Source organism: Rattus norvegicus, chromosome 10 (genome assembly GCF_021556685.1).
Source record: "Rattus norvegicus strain SHRSP/BbbUtx chromosome 10, alternate assembly SHRSP_T2T, whole genome shotgun sequence".
Lineage (NCBI taxonomy): Eukaryota > Metazoa > Chordata > Mammalia > Rodentia > Muridae > Rattus > Rattus norvegicus.
Genome location: NC_141543.1, coordinates 93,026,634 through 93,047,384, shown reverse-complemented (window position 1 = coordinate 93,047,384; position 20,751 = coordinate 93,026,634). Strand labels below are relative to the sequence as shown.

Below are 20,751 nucleotides of genomic sequence, written 5' to 3'. Positions count from 1 at the left end.
AATAAATAAATAAATAAATAAATAAATAAATAAGTGGGAGGGGTTGGGGATTTAGCTCAGTGGTAGAGCGCTTGCCTACCAAGCCCAAGGCCCTGGGTTCGGTCCCCAGCTCCGAAAAAAGAAAAAAGAAAAAAAAAAGGTGGGAAAAACTGAGCCTTGGAAATGTAAAATAACAGGCTGGGGATGTCCGCTCAGAGGTCCAGTTCTTGCCTAGAGTGCATGAGGCCAAGCATGGAAAGAAAAGAGAGAATGAGAGAGGGGCGGGGCTCGGCGCTTGGCATCTGTGCCATGGCGGTCTCTCTCCTGCTTCAGGGAGGGCGAATCCGAATCCAGGCGCCTAAGGCTGCCCTTCTCGAGGCAAGGGTGTTCCAAGGAGAACCGGCTTCTACGCTGCCCCGTCTACAGAGTCAGAGAAGAGTAAAAAGGTGGCGGGACCAAATGGCAAGACAGAAAGTGTGCTCAAAGAGCCCACGCTGGCTCCCGAGCCGGCTGACACCACCACCTACAAGAACCTGCAGCATCATGACCACAACACCTTCCTGGACCTGAGCCTGGACCTCTCCAAGTTCAGGCTGCCACAGCCGTCTTCGGCACTGAACTCAACTCAGGGTAGACCCCCATGTCCGTCCCATGAATTATTCCTGCCTGCGAGAATAAAAGTCAGAGTCACAAAAAAAAAAAAAAAAAAAAAGAAAGAAAGAAAGAAAGAAAGAAAGAAAGAAAGAAAGAAAGAAAGAAAGAAAGCGGGGTGGGGTGGGGTTAGGCTGGGGGTGTGGCTTCCTTGATAGAAAGCCCTGGTTCCCATCCTCAGGCTAGCACAAAAACAAGCACAGTGACAGATGCCTGCAGTCCCACCATCTAGGAGGGGAGGTGGAGGCAGGCTAATCCGAGGTTCAAATTCATCTTTGATGACATAGATAATTCAAGGTTGCCCCTGATGTGAGACTCTGTCAGAAGGAAGGGGGTGGGGGGAGGAAGGAAGGAAAGAAGGAAGGGGGTGAGGGAAGGAGAGAGGGAGGGAGGAAGTAAGGGGAATTATGTGCTCGAGGTCAAACAGCACTCATATGCGTGTTCACTCACTCATTAACATGTTGGTACTTGGAAACCTTCCCCAGCGCTTAAGTGAGGAGTGGAGTACAGAGAAGCCAGCTACCTGCAGGAGCACTCGTCTGTCGCCACCGCTTTGATCTTTATCTACATCACTTATGGGACTTTTCCTCCCTCACCCTCCCACCCCAGCCTGCTAGCACAGGCAGGGTAGCCCACTGGGTCCCTCCACAGAGCTTCCCCTTGGTAGTCACACTGGGATGCCCCTCCAGTCCCACCCTTTTCCCTCATCCTGGGCAATATTTAAAAGGACAGCCCGGGCTACCCAAGTCCTTCTAAAAGCCCAGGGTCCCCATGTGCAGAACATGAACAGAATGCTGACCTGCAGACCAGGAGCATGAGTTAGGGGTGGTCCTTTGACTCTCGTAGGGATAGATACCTATGTGATGACCTCAGCCTACGAGGAGGGGGTGGGGGTGGGGCACATGTCTGTGTGCATGTCTCCCCCCCCCCCCCCCCCCCCGAGCTGGGGACTGAACCCAAGCGCTCTACCACTGAGCTAAATCCCCAACCCCCTGTGTGCATGTCTTAAGGCAAGGCCTGCGGAGTCAGTTCGTCCTGGTCCTCCCGTTTGTTTGTGAGTTCTTTTATTCATTCAGCAAGCTTCTGTTGGCCCAGCACTTCCTCTGTGGCGAGCATCGCCCTGGGACCTGGTGATTCACAGATGAGCAAGACAGTCTCTTGCCTAGAAGAAACTTGTGGCTATATGTGGGGGAGAATCACATGTACAAAGAATTTCAGCTTGGTGTACCAAGCACCACAATAAAGATACAGGGGAAGGGAAAGAGGCGAAGGGAGGGAGAGAGGCAGAAGAGAGGCAGGGCTAGAAAGCAGCTAGAAGCGCAAAGCTAAACAGAGAACACACAGGGCTCACAGGGTGGGCCAACTGTGAGAAACATGCAGAGGCAGGGCTGATGCGCTCTGAACCAGAGCGGGCAAGTTCAAAGGAGGGGGGAGAGGAGCAAGGGCGAAGCGGCCAGCCGAGGACCGGAATTTAGGAAGTATAGGCAGCGAGAGTCTAAGTCTGGGGTGGAAGCATAGAAATCAGACAAGGTCAGTTCTTTTGCATGGAAAGGCCCTACAACCAAGCCATTACTCTTTGGGCCTCCAAAATGCCAAGCTGTGTGGGATGCCCGAGGTCCGTGGGAGAGACATTCTGCCGCAGGGATAGTGACATCACTGCCTTTCAACCTCCATCCCTCTCTCTCATCAGCCCCCTCTAATGCGAAATTTGTGTTTCGTTCCATCTGGATGAGAGAATTAAATCATCCAGATTAAATAAATTAAGTGAATGTCTTCTCCCGGGCAGGAAGCTTGGCACATCTCAGGGAGAATTCCAGCAAACCATCCAGAAACCCAGCGATGGTCTGAGAGCCGCTCGAATGGGCCACAGCTAAAAGGGTCTGCCGGAATGGCCAGAACCCATTTTCCTGTCCTCACCTTCAGCAGTCAGTGGGTGCATTGTAAAATCACGGAGTAGCAGCTCCCTAGAGCGGCTGAGACACTTGGATGCTTGTGACGGAGACAAATCCCACACCTGTACAAGTCACACTCCGCCTATGAGCTCACAGATCCCAGAGAATTCTGCACCCAGACACCAAAGGGAGAGGGAAGTTTATGCCCTCTCCCCTTTAAAATACTTACCTATTCATTCTATGCATATGAGTACACTGTAGCGGCCTTCAGACACACCAGATCCCATTACAGATGGTTGTGAGCCACCATGTGGTTGCTGGGAATCGAACTCAGGACCTCAGGAAGAACAGTCAGTGCTCTTAACCACTGAGCCATCTCTCTAGCCCCATTGTAGGCCCCCTTTTATAGTGGCTTTTATACACACATTGTCCACTTTTACATGTACACACACGTCACACATCATGGACACAGCACACTGATGAGTACCTGTATCTAATATCTCTCATCACACACACACACACACACACACACACACACAGAGAGAGAGAGAGAGAGAGACAGAGAGAGAGAGAGAGAGAGAGAGAGAGAGAGAGAGAGAGAGAGAGCAATTTTTCAAAATTTGTAATTTCAAACTCAGGAGATCTAGGATAGTGTGTGATCTCCTGGGGTAACTCTGGGGCTCGAGAGGTGATGGCTCAGCAGTTAAGAACACTTGATGCACTTCCAGAGGACCTAGGTTCAGTTCCATCACTCACATGTTGGCTCACCACCTTCTGTAACTCCAGTCCCAGGGGATCAGATGCCTTCTTCTGTCCTCTTGAGGGGTACCCACATTCATGGCAGACATACATACATACATACATACATACAAGTTAAAAACAAAAATTATTTTCAAAGAAATAGCGTAGCTCTGTGGGATGATGTCACAGGTGAGGCAGGTACAGATAGAAGGAGGCCTGTCATTGGACAAGAAGGAAGGATAGGCAGGAGAGAAGTTTGAAGGAAGAGGAGGAGACTGAAAATGGAAAGGAGGAAGAGACAGGAGGGAAGTGGAAGGAATCCATGGAAGGACAATATGGCGGGTGACGTTAAGATTCCGCTCTATGTATTTACAGGTTGCTATTAATGTTCTTAAGGGATGGGTGGTACTGGGCTCTGTATATCTTATCAATTGGGTCAAAGGTTATTGTGTTGTGTGCTCTTTTATGTGACAGTTTGAGTGTAGGAAAGTGTGTGGCAGCTGGAGACACTGGGCCGCAGCCACGGAGTTGGGATGTGTTTCCGCCAAGATATCTAGCGGATATCTTGAGGGCACCGTGGTGCTGGACCTAGCAAGGTAAAAGACAACCATACTTTTTTCTATTTTTTATATTTTTACAACAACATAGCTCCTTTGAATACTTGCCACGAATCAAGCAGCACTCCTCTGAGACCAGAGCTCAACAAATTCTGGCTTCCACCTGCAAACAGGCGCCAACGGTTTGAAAAGACAGTCAAGAGAATAATCCTCGATGCATGAAATTTATATGGAGTTTGAATGTCCGGATCCATAAATACAGTTTTGCTGGAACGCAGCCATGTTCATCCAAGTCTTCTTTTAAATGGTACTCTCATCCCCAGGCCCAGCCTTGGGTCCTCTTTAGCATTTACCCCTCCCTCCCAGCTGACACAACAGGGTAACCTGATCTACTAGGAAACAGTATTGGGCAGGCTGACTCCGCTGCTCACTCCTGGGACCTGCTCCCCTCCCTGAGGCTTTAAGACAGTGTGCAGAGCAGCAGGGACCTGCACACTGCAGAGAAGTTTCAAGCCCTGAGAATGGTACCTGCATCACCACTATCCAGCAGGCATCAGCAACCGAATCTCTACTCATCCAGACCAGAATGCTACAACTCTCCTCCCCACCGCACACCCTCTTTTAAAGATTTATTTATTTATTTTATGTACAGCATTCTGCCTGCATATGTGATTGCGGGCCAGAAGAGGGCACCCGACCCCATTACAGATGGCTGTGAGCCACCATGTGGTTGCTGGGAATTGAACTCAGGACCTCTGGAAGAGCAGTCAGTGCTCTTAACCGCTGAGCCATCTCTCCAGCCCAATAAATGGTTTTTATCTTTCTGTTTTGTTTCAACAGGGTGTCGTGCCACCCAGGCTGGCTTCTCTCTACACCACTAAGAATGGCGTTGAATCTCTGATCTTCCTGCCTAACATCTCCCCAGGACTGGAATTACACATGCGTGCCACCATGCTAGGTGTATGCCACACTGGAGACCAAAGTCGGGGCTTCACGCATCCTATGAAAGCACTCTGCCAATTGAGCCAGCCCCAGCTCCTAGCACATGATTTTATAAAACTTTCTATCTCCTATCTCGGGGGGAAGATGGTTTGGTTATCCTCTGTCCAAACACAGACCCATCTTGGTTTCATTCATTCAACCATTACAGACGGTTGTGAGCCACCATATGGTTGCTGGGATTTGAACTCAGGACCTCTGGAAGAGCAGTCAGTGCTCTTAACCACTGAGCCATCTCTCCAGCCCCATTTTATTTATTTTTAAATAAATAAATTTAGAACTAGAGGTTCAGAGCACTTGCTGCTCTCATGGAGGACCAGGGTTTTGTTCCCGGGGCTCTCTTTGTATGGTGATTCGCGACCATCCAGAACTCCAATACCAGAGGACTTAACACCAGCAACCGGCCTCTGTGGGGACCAGGCACCAAAAATATGGAACACAGACAGCATGCAGGCAAAACACTAATGCACATAAAATAAAATATAAAAATCTTTTTGGGGTTGGGGATTTAGCTCAGTGGTAGAGCACTTGCCTAGCAAGCACAAGGCCCTGGGTTCGGTCCCCAGCTCCGAAAAAAAAAAGAAAAAAAATCTTTTTAATTTTTTTTGTTTTATTTATTTGTTTCCTTAGTTGGTTGGTTGGTTGGTTGGTTTTTCAAGACAGGGTTTCTCTGTGTAGCTCTGGCTGTCCTGGAACTCACTCTGGTAGACCAGGCTGGCTTTGAACTCAGAGATCTGCCTGCCTCTGCCTCCTGAGTGAAGGGATTAAAGATGTGTCACCGCTGCCGGGTTAATTTTTTCATTTTTAAATATATGTGTCTCTGCGTGCGCGTATGTGTGCGTGTGTGCGTGCGTGTGCATGCGTGTGCACATTCACACGTTTTAAGATGCCCACAGATGCCAGAAGAGGGTGTCAAATCCCTTGGGGCTAGGGTTATGAATGGTTCTGAGCCCCCTGATGTGGATGCTGGGCAGCAAACTCAGGTCCAAAAGAGAAGCAAGAATTAGTCACTGCTGGGCCATCTCTCCATCACTTTAAAGCTTGACGGTGTTTACATCTGTCCTGGTGGCCCTCTGTAGCCTTGCATTCCATATCCGCAAACCCAGCCAACCACAGAATGAAGACATTACACTTTTTAAGTGTGTCTGTGCCAAATGTGTGCCGACTTTTTTCTTGTTGTTGTCTCCTAACAACAACAGTTGTTGTGCTGGACACTGTAAGTAAACTGGCGTGGCTTAAAGGGTAAAGGGTGCACCTGAATTCGGACCCGTCACTGCACCCCATGCTACACAGTGGATTGTGGGTATCCTCAGAGGACCCTGAAACATATCCCAGGGCACAGCTGTAAACATCTGTGTGCTCCACTCGGATTTAAAAAAGAGAGAGAAAGAAAAAGAAAAACCAGCAGTTCTAACATCAACATGGGTTATTTATGTCTCTTCTCAGCCAATAAACTACCCTCCTTCCCCACAAGGGACTTATTATTCTGGATCCTGTCACCACCCATTGGTTAAATTTGTCCCTTTGCTGTAGTTTTTCGGGGGGGGGGCATGAAACAGCAGCTCATGTAGCCCAGGCTAGTCTCCTGCTCACTATGTAGCCAAAGCTGGTCATGAACCCAACCCTTGCCTCCATCTCCCAATGTAATACTGGGAATTTCTGGCATGTGCCAGCCACCATAACCAGTTTGCATTTGTTCTAGAACTTCATCTATACGGTGTAGCAAGCTCCTTCCTAATTCATGTCTTGCCTCTTTCCACCAGCCTGCCTCGGAGATGTTTCTATGTGGCTGCGGGATGCGTGAGTTTGTTCTTTTCAGCTACCCCGGGCACTAAACTTGGGGAACTCTGCACGAGGCTCTGTGCCACTTTCTGTGCTGCCGGCTGCATCCCAGAGCATCCACCTGCCTGGCTGGTTCCCATTCTAGGGAGAGTTCCTCAGCTGGCCAGCCACATCTTTGCCTCCTTATGAAGCTGCGTCCCCATTTCGCTGGGATGAATAGCTGGAAACAGAGGTGCTGGGGTACAGGAAATAGGCAGGCTGAGAGGGGCAAAAATCTCAAAGCAGAAAAGTCAGGGAGTGCGGGAGAGGCTGCTTCGGTACTCCTCTCCGGACCTCACTCCCCTTCCCTGCTGCCCCTCCAGGAAAACCTTTCAGCTCCTCTGCCCACGCTCCACGCTCCACGCCCCATGCTTCGCGCCCCACCCCCCCACCCCGGTGCCCTCTTACAGGACCCGGCTAATCGCTTAGCTTCCTGAACATGGCTGCCACCACAGCAGCCCGCACCATCCTGCTGCATTAAACGACGATAATCAATGAACTGCTAACTCTATTGCCATAAAGGAGAGAGCCCAACCTTATATAATTCTTTTTAATTGTTTTCTCACATTACAAGGGATTTTTTTTTCTTTCTGCTAAACTTATTCCACCATAAGTTATGTCGTTTAATTTCTCAAAGTGCTAATAATTTAATTGCTTCCTTCCTGCAGACAAAGTGCCTGCGCTGTCCTCCCTCCCCAGCACGGAGATTATAAAACGGAGTTGGCAAGAATACCTGAGAGGGGCGTCATTTTGGCGGTAGGACTTGATAGGAAACAGCTTTCTCAGAAGTCAGTATGTGGGACTAGGAATTTGGCTTGGGACTTCAAAGAGGCAGGAGGCCCAGCTGAGCCTGCCCACTAGCTCCAGGGGGTTTATCATAATCACAGGGGAGGGGAAAGGAAGGCTCTGAGATCAGAGTGGTGGCTAGGTGAAGTCCGGGGAGCTTGCAAGGCTGTCAAGGAAGCTGGGGTCTGTCAGAGCATCAGGGAATTAGACCAGATGAGGGGGTGGGGTGGAGGTGGGGGTGTGTGCTGATAGTGACATCTGTTAACAGCAAGTAGAAGCTCCCAGCACTTACAGAAGCAGAGGCATGTGGATCTCTGAGTTCAAGGCTAGCCTGGTCTACAGAGCAAGTTCCAGGATAGCCAGGGCTACCCAGAGGAATCCTGTCTCAAAAACAAACCCTATGGCCCCTGTAAACTGACAGCCTGTACCACTCTAGTACATCTTGTTTTACTGTCACACATGCACAGTGTTAATGCCATCTAACAGGTGAACAAACCCAGGCAAAGAGAGGTTAAGTCGAGCCAGTGAGGTAGCTCAGTGGGAGGAGGAATCTGAATGCAGACCTAAGAGCCTGAGCTCAGTCCCTGATCCCACAGTGGGAAAACCAGCTCCCAAGGGTTAGCCTCTGATCTCTGCATATGCTTTCTCACACACGTGCAAACACACACACACACAAATAAATAAATAAATTTATAAAAATGTTTAAAGAGATAAGGATAAGGGTTGGGGATTTAGCGCAGTGGTAGAACGCTTGCCTAGGAAGCGCAAGGCCCTGGGTTCGGTCCCCAGCTCCAGGGGAAAAAAGAACCAAAAAAAAAAAAAAAAAAAAAAAAGAGATAAGGATAAGTCATGAGTGTGTTGTGGGTCATCCCAGCACTTGAGACACAGAAGTAGGAACACCAAGCATTCGGCCAACCTGGGCAGTAGATTGAGACTTTATCTTAAAAGCCAAAAAGGGCTCTTTCTGAAGAATCTCTCGCCCTCTCTCTACATAAACTGTTTCTTCCTCTCTCTCTCTCTCTCTCTCTCTCTCTCTCTCTCTCTCTCTCTCTCTCTCTCTCTTCCCCCTCTCCTCTCTCTCCCTTCCCATGGAGAATTCCCTGACCCCCTTTCTTTGGGTCAGTGAACTCGCCTGTCCAAGAGCAGCTTCCCAATAAACTTCCATTAAAACGAAGCAAAAAAACAAACAAAAACTAAAAAACCCAAAGTCACATAAACACAAGAACCTGAGTTCTGTAGTTAGGACCCGTGTAAAAGACCAGGCACGGGGCTGGGGATTTAGCTCAGTGGTAGAGCGCTTACCTAGGAAGCGCAAGGCCCTGGGTTCGGTCCCCAGCTCCGAAAAAAAAAGAACCAAAAAAAAAAAAAAAAAAAAGACCAGGCACAGTGGCACACACCTGTCACCCCAGTTCTGGGAAGACGGAGACTCTGCAACAGATCCCTAGGGCCCTCTGCAGGCCCAGCATAGCCTATTTGGCCATCTCCCCGCCAGTGAGAGACCATGTCGCAAAAAAAGAGACAGATGGTGCCTGAGGAACAAACTCTGAGGGTGTCCTCTGGTCTCCATACTCATGTATGTGCCTGTGCAGCTGCCCCTGAGACACGCGTGAAACCGTGCACATGTACACATGCAAACATGCATGTACACACAAAGTTAAAAGGGAGGGAAGGAGGGAGGGAAGAAAAAGGCAGGCAGGCAGGCAAGCTAACTTACTGACATCAAAAAAATTTAGCCTTCAGAACCCAAGTTTTCATCAGCAGCACAATCGTGCCCTGGCTATCTGTCTGGGTTGAACGATGAGGTCAAATCTATGTGCCCAGAGGGGAAAGATGCAGGCCTGGGGACAGGATCATGGATGAGCTATTCTCCATGTTTCCAAGTCCTTCTTCCTGGCCCCTTCAGTCCAGGGTCTGCTCCCACGGGAGCTGCCCTTCCCACCCAGTGACTCCCGCAGTCACTTGTAGACCTTACCCTACAAGATGCCCACATCCCTCAGCCCCACCCTCAGCAACCCTGAGTCACTGCCCTTTGCTTTCCAGCTGCCTCTCCCACCTTTACAACCACTGCTGCTGCTGTTTTTCAGGCCTGGAACTGTCCCCTTGTCACTGGTGTCATCTCTTCCAACCCACACATTCTAACCAGAAAAAAAAACCCTTCCCCGAATCCCAAAGTAGAGTCCTCCAGTCACAGCTGCCCCAGCTTCCCCAGGACATCTGGAACATGTCTTCCAGCTCTGGTCAATGGGGCTGCTGGAGGGCAGTCTCTTTGCAGTCCCCTCTTGTGACTTACTAGCTCCGTGACTCTGGGGACATTTTGTAGTTTCTCTGAACCTGTTGGTGCGGGAATAAATGAGTAGCGCGTGTAAAACGGTCAGTCAGGCACGGGATTGAGTGCTGAAAGAGAACTTCGCTGCTGTGACTGGCTGTCGTTCCGACTTCCTAACAGTACTGGCTGTCGAGCAGTCGCTCAATAAAGAAGTAAGTGGGGGCTGGGGATTTAGCTCAGTGGTAGAGCGCTTACCTAGGAAGCGCAAGGCCCTGGGTTCGGTCCCCAGCTCCGAAAAAAAGAACCAAAAAAAAAAAAAAAAAAAAAAAAAAAAAGAAGTAAGTTAAGGGGTTGGAGAGGTGGCTTAGAGGTTAGGAGCACTGGCTGCTCTTTCAGATGTTCAAGTCCCAGCATCCACAGGGTGGGTCCCAACCATCTGTGATTCCAGGGGATCTGCTGCCTTCTGGCCTCTGCCTTCACCAGGCTGTACATGGTGCATATGCACACACGCAGCAGGCAAAACACTCATCCACATAAAATAAATAGAATCTTTCAAAATAAAGTGATGCCAGGTGGTGGTGGTGGTGGCCCATGCCTTTAATCCCAGCACTTGGGAGGCAGAGGTAGGCGGTTTTCTGAGTTTGAGGTCATCATGGTCTACAGAGTGAGTTCCGGGACAGCCAAGACTACACAGAGAAACCCTATCTCAGGATAAAAAACAAAGATGGATGGATGGACAGACAGACAGACAGAAAGATAGATAGATACATACATAGACAGACAGAAAGACAGATAGACATGGGGATGTAACTCAACTGGTCAGTGCTTGCCTAGCGTATGTGAAGCTTTGGGTTTGATCCCCAGCACCACAGAAGCGAGGCGTGTGTCCCAATCTGAGCTACATGAGACCCTATCTCAAAAATAAAAGTGCAGCCCCTCTTGCACCCAGTCACTGTGTCACTCCTCTGTCTAAGCTGAGAAAATAAGCTGTGCATCTCTGGGAGGGGGGCCGTAAATCACCAAGCTCTCCCCACCCCCAACCCCCAAGGAGACTCCTGGTGGCAGCAGAACACACCCCTATCAGTGACACCTCTTCACTAGGTCATGGCCCAAGGTCTCCACACTTGGCAGAGACTTGCAGAGGCGAAGTGAGATGCCGGAACGCAGAACTGCGAGACCTCCAGAAATCCATTTCAGCTAAGCACAGGGAACTCAGAGTAGCAGCACCTCTTCCGGGCGTAGGCGTGGCTTCCTCCGCCCTCCAATTGACACGCCCATCCCCCAGGTGGCCTCTGGTTCCTCAAACTTGAATTAGGAAAAATGTTATTAGTAAACATAATTCCGCCAGGCCCACCCACCTCTCTGACTAAACAGGAAGCACCTGGCAGGTAGAGGCCTGCTTTTCATCCCTGTGGACAATCTTTCTCCCCTGGCACCCACTCGCTCAGTCCTCCACCCACAAGTATTCATTATGCACTGATGTAGGCGCCAAGTGGGGGGGGGGCACTGGGGCTCATCTCTTTTTTTTTTTTTTTTTTTTTGAGCACGTGGGGGCTGGAGGAAGATGTGTTTATGCAGTTCAGAGGTTGACTATCTACCTCTATTGCTCTCCACCTTAATTTTTGAGACATAGTTTCACAAAGCCTGGTATTCACCAGCTGGCTAGATTGGTGAACTGGTGAGCACGGTGATTCTCCTCCCAGAGTGCTCCCTGGGAATCTGAGCTCGGGTCTTCATGATTATTCAGCAAGTATTTGACCCACTCAGCCCTTCTCCCTAACCCTGAGGCTCGGCCTTTTTGCAGCACTAACTCACGGCTAAATCTCCTACTAGAGCTCCTGACAAAAGCTTGCTTCACTGCCTCCCAGAGGACAGCAGAGGCCCAGCCAAGGCTAGCAAGGAGAACCCAGGTGCGCATCTAGGAAGAGAAGTGACTCCTTTTCCTCTTGTCCTTACTAACAGTGTCTGAGGACCCACGGGGGGGCAGTCACAAGCTGGACCTGGAATCTCAGGGAGGATCCGGCTCAGGCTACATGAGAGGAAATCTTGCTGCCTGAGTTCTGGGACAATATCCTAAGCCACTGAAGTGTAAAAGTAACTCTCCTTACTTAGGTAAAGAGACCTGGAGTTTCTCTCTCTGCCCTACAGCCAGCCAACAAATGAGAGATCACAAAGACAGGATGCCCCAGGGAAATCCTTTAGACAGGCATTCCAAAAGTTTTCAAAGTCCCCATCTCCTCCCTCCCTTTGTGCCTTCCACACCACCCTGGAATCTTCCCCTTTCCTTCTCTCGCCCAGCCTTGGGTCTTCAGTCCTGATGGTATCTCCTCAGGCTAGGACAACTTGCGCTGACCCCCACTGCAGTCTGTTCACCTCAATGCCCAAGCCATTGCCACCTCATCCAAAAGTTCTTCTGTGACCCTTCCAGGAAAGAGGAGCTCTTTCTGTCTCTCCACTTGGAACCGGAAGCTCAGGCCTCCCCTAGGCTGTAGCCAAGGTCTCAGCTTCTGAAATCATATCCCATGCATTGGTAGGTTGGCTGAGACCCTTCCCAGCTGGGTGGCTTCAGGCAAGTTCCCTCCCTAGTTCTTGGTTGTTTGGTTTGGTTTGGCAGAGTGGTGCATGCCTTTTTTTTTTTTTTTTTTTTTTTTTGGTTCTTTTTTTCGGAGCTGGGGACCAAACCCAGAGCTGGGGACCGAACCCAGGGCCTTGCGCTTCCTAGGTAAGCGCTCTACCACCGAGCTAAATCCCCAGCCCCGGGGTGCATGCCTTTTAATCCCAGGACTCTGGAGGCAGAGATGAGAAGATCAAGAGTTGAAGCCAGTTTGAATATGAATGGCCCCCATAGGCTCATAGATTCTGGTGTTTAGTCACTGGGGACTGGGGCTCTTTGAAAGGATTAGAAGGATTGGGAGGTGTGGCCTTATTGGAGGAAGTGTGTCACTGGCGGGCGGGTGGCCTTTGAGGTTTCAAATGCCTATGTGAGATCCAACTCTTCTCTCTCTCTCTCTCTCTCTCTCCTTCTCTCTCTCTCTCTCTGCCAGTGAATCAGGATGTAGCTCTCAGCAATTGCTCCAGCACCCACCTTCGTGCCACCATGCTTCCTTCCTGCCATGATAATAATGGACTGAACCGCTGAAACTGTAAGCCAGCCCCAGTTAGATGCTTTCCTTTACAAGGGTTGCCTTGGTCATGGTGCCTTTTCACAACAATAGAACCGTGACTAAGACAGCCACCTAGGCTACACAAAGACACCATTTCTAAAATACCTACAAGAAAGAAGGAGAAAGACAGAGAAAGAAAGGGTCAGGAAAGGAAAGAGGGAGAGAAGGGAGGAAGCAAGCAGCAGAGGAAATTGCTCATTTCAAAAAGTTTGATTTCGGGGTTGGGGATTTAGCTCAGTGGTAGAGCACTTGCCTAGGAAGCGCAAGGCCCTGGGTTCGGTCCCCAGCTCCGAAAAAAAGAACCAAAAAAGAAAAAAAAAAAAAGTTTGATTTCCCCAGAGGCCATGTAAAAAAAGTCAAGTGTGGTGGTTCATGCTTGCAGTCCCAGGGCTGGGGAAGACAGGGGTACCTCGGAATCTCACTGGCCTGACCTATTTAGCCTGCTTGGTTCTAGACCAATGAGAGAGCCTGATTCAAAAAACAAAAACAAAAACAAAAAAGAAAAAAGGGAAAAAAGTAGTTAGTGCCTGAGGGATGACAGCAAACCTTGTCCCCTGGTCTCCATGCTTACCCAGTGGCATTTGCCACTACAGCCAGCTCCCTTGGGTTGTTGATCCAGTCATGCCAATGTGCTCACGGTCCACAACCATGAGTGTGCTGGCCAGGAAGAAGTTCCGGTTTGATTGGGAGACCCACCGAGGCCTGTATATGAGTCCAGCCACTGTTTATGAGGGTAGAGCCACTAGAAACTGAACAGTGTTGTCTCAGGAAGGCACAGCGAAGCCCCAAGAATGGTAATGAGAGATATTATACAATTTCAGTGGAGGGCCAATGACACGGCTCAGCAGAAAAGGTGTTTACTTAGGAAGAGTCTGGTGATGGGAGTTCAATCCCCAGAACCCGTGGGAAAGGTGGAAGCAAAAACTGACGAGGAGGTTGTTCTCTGGCCTTCATATGTGTGCCCCCAATCAAACACTAATAATAAAAATAATTAAGTAAACAAAAATAAATGAGTTACAACTTCACTGGATCTGAAAGTGTGAGTGGGTGGCGAAACACTTTCCTTGCATATCTGAGGCTCTGGGTTCCGTCCCCAGCCACAAAAATAAAGTTTTACTGAACAGCATTATGACTTAAGAAGGAAAAAAAAGCCAAAACAATGTAGTTTTTTTTTCTTTTTCTTTTTTTCTTTTTTGGAGCTGGGGACCGAACCCAGGGCCTTGCGCTTGCCAGGCAAGTGCTCTACCACTGAGCTAAATTCCCAACCCCGTTTTTTGTTTTTTGTTTTTTTTTTTTAAGATCATTTATTGTATTTATGTGAGTGCACTGTCACTGTCTTCAGACACACCAGAAGAGGGCATCAGATCCCATTACAGATGGTTGTGAGCCACCATGTGGATGCTGGGATTTGAACTCAGGCCCTCTGGAAGAGCAGTCAGTGCTCTTAACCGCTGAGCCACCTCTCCAGCCCTCAATGTAGGTTTATTCGATTTACACTTTTTTTTTTTTTTTTTCCCGGAGCTGGGGACCGAACCCAGGGCCCAGGGCCTTGTGGTTGCTAGGCAAGCGCTCTACCACTGAGCTAAATCCCCAGCCTCAATGTAGGTTTATTAAGGAAAGGTTAAAAAAATAAATAAAATTCAACCTCCCAAGAGCAGGGAAAAGTCCACCTCATTGTATGACTTTTGAATTTGGTTCCACGTGGACGTCTCACGTACTCAGTAAATGGTTCACACGTGCAACTTTAAGCACAATATGAAATACAAATTCAATAGCCTCTGTTTTCAACTCTGCTAGGACAAAGACAAAGGTCTAATTACCGAAAGGACAGAAGGAAAGATCGAAAACTGGTCACGGACTTAGGCTGAGAAGCCACAAGGGCTAGAGAAGCCAGAGAGAACTGTCAGAGCATAATTAGCCTCCCCAGGGGAGACTGGGAGGGGCTGGAGTCTGAGCGGTAGAGGGGACCACTTTAAAAAAAAAAGTTTTTTGAGAAAACTTCACCCCATCCAGGCTGGCCTTGAAGTTGCTGTGTATCTGAGGCTGGTCTTGAACTAATGATCTTCCCAACCTTCTTCCCCTTTTGAATACTGGGATCAGAGATGTGTCCCATCAAACCCAGTGTGAGCTGAGGCTAGAACGGGTGCTGGGGACAGCAGGACAGCACTGACCAACTGAGCTGTTTAGACATCGCCAAGAAAGGGCAGCCTTCCAAAGGACAAGCCTGATGATTCCCACCCTGGGTTGCACTGGGGAATTGAAGCAGCAGAGAGAACCAGTGACTCTGGTTGTGTTTACCTTGGCTGCTCACCCATTGCGGGAACTTCAGGATCCCCAACCTGAGCCTCTCAGTGTCTTTGTCACACAGGCAGACAGATCCGAAAGTAGCTTTAGTGCCTTTGGTTTCATAGCCGCCTTCTGCAAAACGTGCATAAAATGGATTCGTTTTAGCAGTAGTAAAAACCAGAGTGAAAACCAGATTTATCATTTTAATTAAATATACTTTACACTCGCAATTTTTTTTTTTTTTTAGAGAGAGCAAAATGCTCCCCCCCTCTTCCCTGTCAGCTCTCCCTTTGTGGGAGACATTCATGTCTGCCGCACAATTTAAGAAAATATCAAAGTACCCCCTAAGAGGATACACAATTAACCGGACTTTAACATGTATTCCTCAGCAGAAAATCGAGACTGATTTGTCCGAGGGGAAAAGAAATTGGGGATGTCAAGCAGGTGAGGGTTAGGTGGGGTCGAGGTATCTAAAGACTGAGAATCAGGTCAAACTGGGCAACATAGTGAGAGCCTGCTTCTAAAAATAATTTAGGAGATTAAACCACAAAGCTGTGGGTGTTTTTTTGTTTTGCTCTGTTTTGTTATTTTTTGTTTGTTTCTTCATTTAAATTTCTCTATTGCTGGACTGGAGAGATGGCTCAGCGGTTAAGAACACTGACTGCTCTTCCAGAGGTCCTGAGTTCAATTCCCAGCAACCACATGGTGGCTCACAACCATCTGTAAAGAGATCCGATGCCCTCTTCTGGTGTGTCTGAAGACAGCTATAGTGTACTTATATATAATAAATAAATAAATCTTTAAAAATAAATTAATTAATTAAAAAAACCCACTGAAGGGGCTGGGGATTTAGCTCAGTGGTAGAGCGCTTACCTAGGAAGCGCAAGGCCCTGGGTTCGGTCCCCAGCTCCGGAAAAAAAAGAACCAAAAAAAAAAAAAAAAAAAACCCACTGAAGATGGCACAGGGCTAATGGCTCTCTGAACTTTTGAGTGCTCCCTTATAATGTGGAACTCCACCTATCCACTGTGCAGGGCACAGGGGAAATGATACAAGATGACACGTCGGGAAAGGTTCAGGAAGACAGCGAGGTTTAAAGCTCACATATGAACACCTTAGTTTGGAAATGTCAGGTTGAAGTCATGAATGCCTGATCTCCACCCAGCTAGGTACTGTGTCCTCTCAGCCTTCGGCCTGCACACTGTTCTGATTGGTCTTCTCCACCCAGGTCCCCACGGGGTGACCAAGAGATTAGCTCTGCCCCAAACTGTAAACCAACAACCATTGCTACAAACTGCCTGACGAATCTAGGCTTGGGTGGCTGGTGGGACAAACAGGAAATCAATTGGCAGCAGTAGTCAGCTCCTTGAGCTACAGGAGAAGCCCTGGTGACTTTCGGATTCTTGACGGCTAGAAATAACGGAAGAAAGGGTCTCTGTTGCGGGGAGAAGCAAAGCAAAGCAAAACAAAAACTTTGGAAGTAAAGGCTGGGGCAGGAGACAAAGCTCGGTGGACAAGGTGCGTGAGGAGCCTGGAATCCATGACTAGGCCGGAGTAAAAAACTGGGTGTGGTGGTGCAGCCTGCAAGCCCAGCCCTCTGGAGATGGAGAGGCAGGAGGATCAGAAATTCAAGATGGGGTTGGGGATTTAGCTCAGCGGTAGAGCACTTGCCTAGCAAGCACAAGGCCCTGGGTTCGGTCCCCAGCTCTGAAGAAAAAAGAAAAAAAAAAAAAAGCCTTTTTTAGAAATTCAAGATCATCCTCGATTGCATTGTGGGTTTAAGTTAAGGCTAGCCTAGGATACATCAGGCTATGGAACAACTATTTTTTAATTAATTTTTAAAAAGGGCGCAGGAGGGGTTGGGGATTTAGCTCAGTGGTAGAGCGCTTGCCTAGGAAGCGCAAGGCCCTGGGTTTGGTCCCCAGCTCCGAAAAAAAAGAACCAAAAAAAAAAAAGGGGGGGCACAGGAACACATAAACCACACACACACACACACACACACACACACACACACACACACACACACACACCCCACTATTCCCTCCAAAAACAGTTTCCAGGAATAGTCCCCAGGTTTTGCCAGCCCAGGGGTTCCCTGGCCCCGCCTTAGCTGACTGAGCATATAGTTGTCCATTATTTCTGACAAGAACAAATATAGACACTCTCAGGGAGCTGGGGAGGGACTAAGTGGAAAAAGGATGCTTAATCTGTGGAGAGAAACTGCCTTCCCTCAGCAGAGCCCCGCCCAGCAGGAGCCACGGCCTCTCATAATTCAAGTCCACACTTAATTAAAAAGGAAAGCATCGTGCACTCGGGCCAACTGGCTCCAATTCCATTCTCATCCTTCAGACTGCTTGCATTTGTCCGTTTGTCTCTCTCTCCAGCCAAAGGGGAAAGAATTTAAAGCAAACAAACCCAACAAAAGCCTTGTCTCCTGCAGTTTTCTGGGAGGGCACATCTATAAATTGCTGCTCTCCTAGAAACAGAGAGGTGGAGATCTAAATGCACGGGGAGAGACAGGACAGAGCCAAAAATAAAAAAGAGCTCTGCGTGTTCAAGGGAGTCCTGAGCTGCTGCAGGCAGTGAATGTGGAAAGCTGGAGTCACCAGCACCTTCTTAAAATAGAAACTGCTTTTCTCTGGCCGCCACTGGTCTGGGTCCTCTGGGCTCAGGCTCCCCCTTACCCTTTCCTCATGAGACAGTGTTTCAAAGAGAAGGAGCACAGCTCACATTCTAATCTGTTTGCAAATATTCAAATGGGGCCAGTGAGACAGCGCTTCAGGTCGAGGCACTCACTGGCCTCAGCCCAACCACCTGAGTTTGATACCCGGGACTCACACGGTGGAAGGAAAAGAGGGCCTATGACTCTCCTCGTAAGCAGACCACAGCAAGCATGTGCCTCTGGATAAATACAATTAGCAATGTTAAAATATTAAAATGTGGGGCTTTATAAATGGCTCAGGGGGTAAAGACCCAGCTGCATAGCATGAGGGTCAGAATTCAGATCTGTAATACTTATGTATATGCCAAGTGGGCACGGTGGCGACCTGTCCATAATCCCAGTGTGAGCGAAGTAAAACCAGGGGAGCCCCTGGGCAAGTTGGCTGGCTATGATAGCCAGACTGGCAGGCTCCAAGTTCAGCCAGAGACACTGCTTCAGTAAATAAGATGGAGATCAATCAAGGAAGTACTCATCTCAACTTTTTAGACCTCCACATTTTCAGACACGTGTGCACAGGCATGTATGCACACATATGCAAACACACACACACACAAATACACAGAGAAAAGAGAGAGTTTAAAATATTGCTCACTTTTTTAATTTACTCTGTGTGTACACGTGTGTGTATGTGCTCACGTGTGTGTGCTCACGGATGCCCATGTGTGCAAGTCAAAGGACTACTTGTAGGAGTTGCCTTTCTTTCAGCCATATGGGTCCTTGACAACACCTACATCTATCTGCTAAGCCATCTCACCCAGGCGCTTACTGGATTTACACAAGTATGAATTATAGGGCCCCAAATTGTGAACCCCCCATTGCTGCAGAGTATTTAGATCAGACTCTCCTTGGGGTTGGCTCACACTCACCCAAGTCCTGTGCTCATCCCTCTGCTAATGGGAACACCGCAATTGTCCCATACAGATGAGACAGGGTGTGTCCAGGGAAACAGACCACACTAGAGGAGACTGACTCCTCAGGAGTCATTTGAGCTCCTTCTGATTTCAGGGAGGCTGTTGATACTAAGCCCTGCATCAGTAGCAGATGGACAGAGTCCTCATCTGCAGGACTTCTGTTCAGGGACCGCCAGTCTCCACCAGAGAGCCCCAAGGATTGGGTTAGACTTTATTCATCCCTGTCCTTTGAGCCCATTCTGTCTTCTGCTGACTATCTAGAGAGCCCTTGTTCAGTGGCGTCTCAAGAGAGAGAGGGGCTCATCTGGACAGAGTATGCACCAGTGACCTCAGCACTCAGACGGAGTAAGAAAGATCCGGATGCTACACGGTGAGTTTGAGTCCTGGCAGAGCAATAGGAGATGGGGAATGGTGGTGGAGGTGGGGTTGAGGGGGAGATGGCATGACACGACAACACTCACGGATGACACACACTCAGGCTAGGAGAAGGTAAACTAGAACAAGGGAAGCAGCATTTTCACCGCCCTCTAAGCGTGGTCTGCCATAGCGACGCATCCTCTCTCTGTTCTTAACAAACTGAAGACACGGAGATAAAAGACCCAAGGGCCGTGTTTCCAACCTCAGGAGTGGGAATGGGCAATTACAGACCTGCTCTGTGGTGACCTGGATAAAAGCCATAGACTCTCTCTTCAGGGAGGTGAACGCTGGAGCACACACACACAGATGCAGGTCATTAGTTTCCTGAGGTGCACACTCCATTCATGGCATGCAGGAGGGTCTGGGACCCCTGCAGTCTGAAGGAACCAAAGAGAAACTGGGCCAGTGAGGAAAGGATGAGAGGAAGTCCAAGAGGGACATGGAGGTTTTGTTGTTGTTGTTGTTGTTGTTTTTGTTTTGGTTTTGGTTTGGTTGTTTAGTGGTACTGACCCATTATCAGGTCGTGCACTGGATCTAAAACCTTCCCCGCCCAACCCCATCCTCACCCTAGACCTTGCTCTCTGGTTCGTTCTCCCTGGTGAGAAAGCTCCAGCCTGGGAGACACCAAAGGGATCCTGTTTGTCCCACCCCTGGGTCTTAGGTAGCTGTGTCTCCCTTTAAGTGCCTGAAACTCTGCTTCAAGTTCTGCCAAAGCCAAAACATCTATCTCTGTCCCTGCAGACAGTCGTGCTGCACAGGTTACCCACAGAGTGTCCCCAGCTAACACAACACCGAGGACCAAATCCAGACCCCTGTCATTAATTCCCCCTAAGTCTATGTGGGCCAGGTGTGGTGCTGCTTACCTGTAATTCCAGCACTCCAGGGAGACAAGTTCAGCCTGGAATACCTAGAATCTGACCCTGTTTCAAAAGTATACAGAGGCAGGAGGATCAACATTTTAAAGCCAGTCCTACATAGGAATTCTGGGTCAGACTGAATTGTATGAGACCCTGTCTCAAAAAGAAAAACTGAAAAGGAAGGAAGGAGGGAAGGAAGGAGGGAAGGGGGGAGGAAGGAAGGAGGAAAGGGGGGAGGGAAGGAAGGGAGGAAGGAAGGAGGGAAGGAAGGAAGGAGGGAAGGAAACCACAACAAAGCATGGCTCATCAGTTTAGAGCACTTGCTGCTTTTCTAGAGGATCTGAGTTCTGTTCCCAGCAACCACAGCAGATGCCTCACAACTGCCTGTTACCTGCAGCTTCAGGAAATCCAATGTCTCTGGCTTCTGTAGGTACCCACGCATACCTACACAAACACGTAAAAAAATTAAATAAATGAATAATTCAAAATAAGAATAAAAAGTTATAAAAGCTAGGGAGAGTCTGCCTCTTTGATGGCTCCAGAGTCGCACGCTGTTACATTCAGGCTTTCTTTCTTACAAGCCAGTGCTGGGGTCTCCTAGCTCCCAGGGCAAACTATGGGCTCCCTTTGTATAAAAATTTACATATCTAAAGTCCACATTTGCATTTTATAATTTAAACTCCTAGGAGACAAGTTGGAGTCCA

At 48.8% G+C, this 20,751-nt stretch overlaps 1 pseudogene; it reads left to right on the top strand.

Annotated features, from left to right (window-relative positions):
- The first annotated feature begins 288 nt into the window (after positions 1 to 288).
- On the top strand, positions 289 to 6,821 carry Ndufv3-ps2 (NADH:ubiquinone oxidoreductase subunit V3, pseudogene 2; annotated as a pseudogene).
- Positions 6,822 to 20,751: the final 13,930 nt, after the last annotated feature.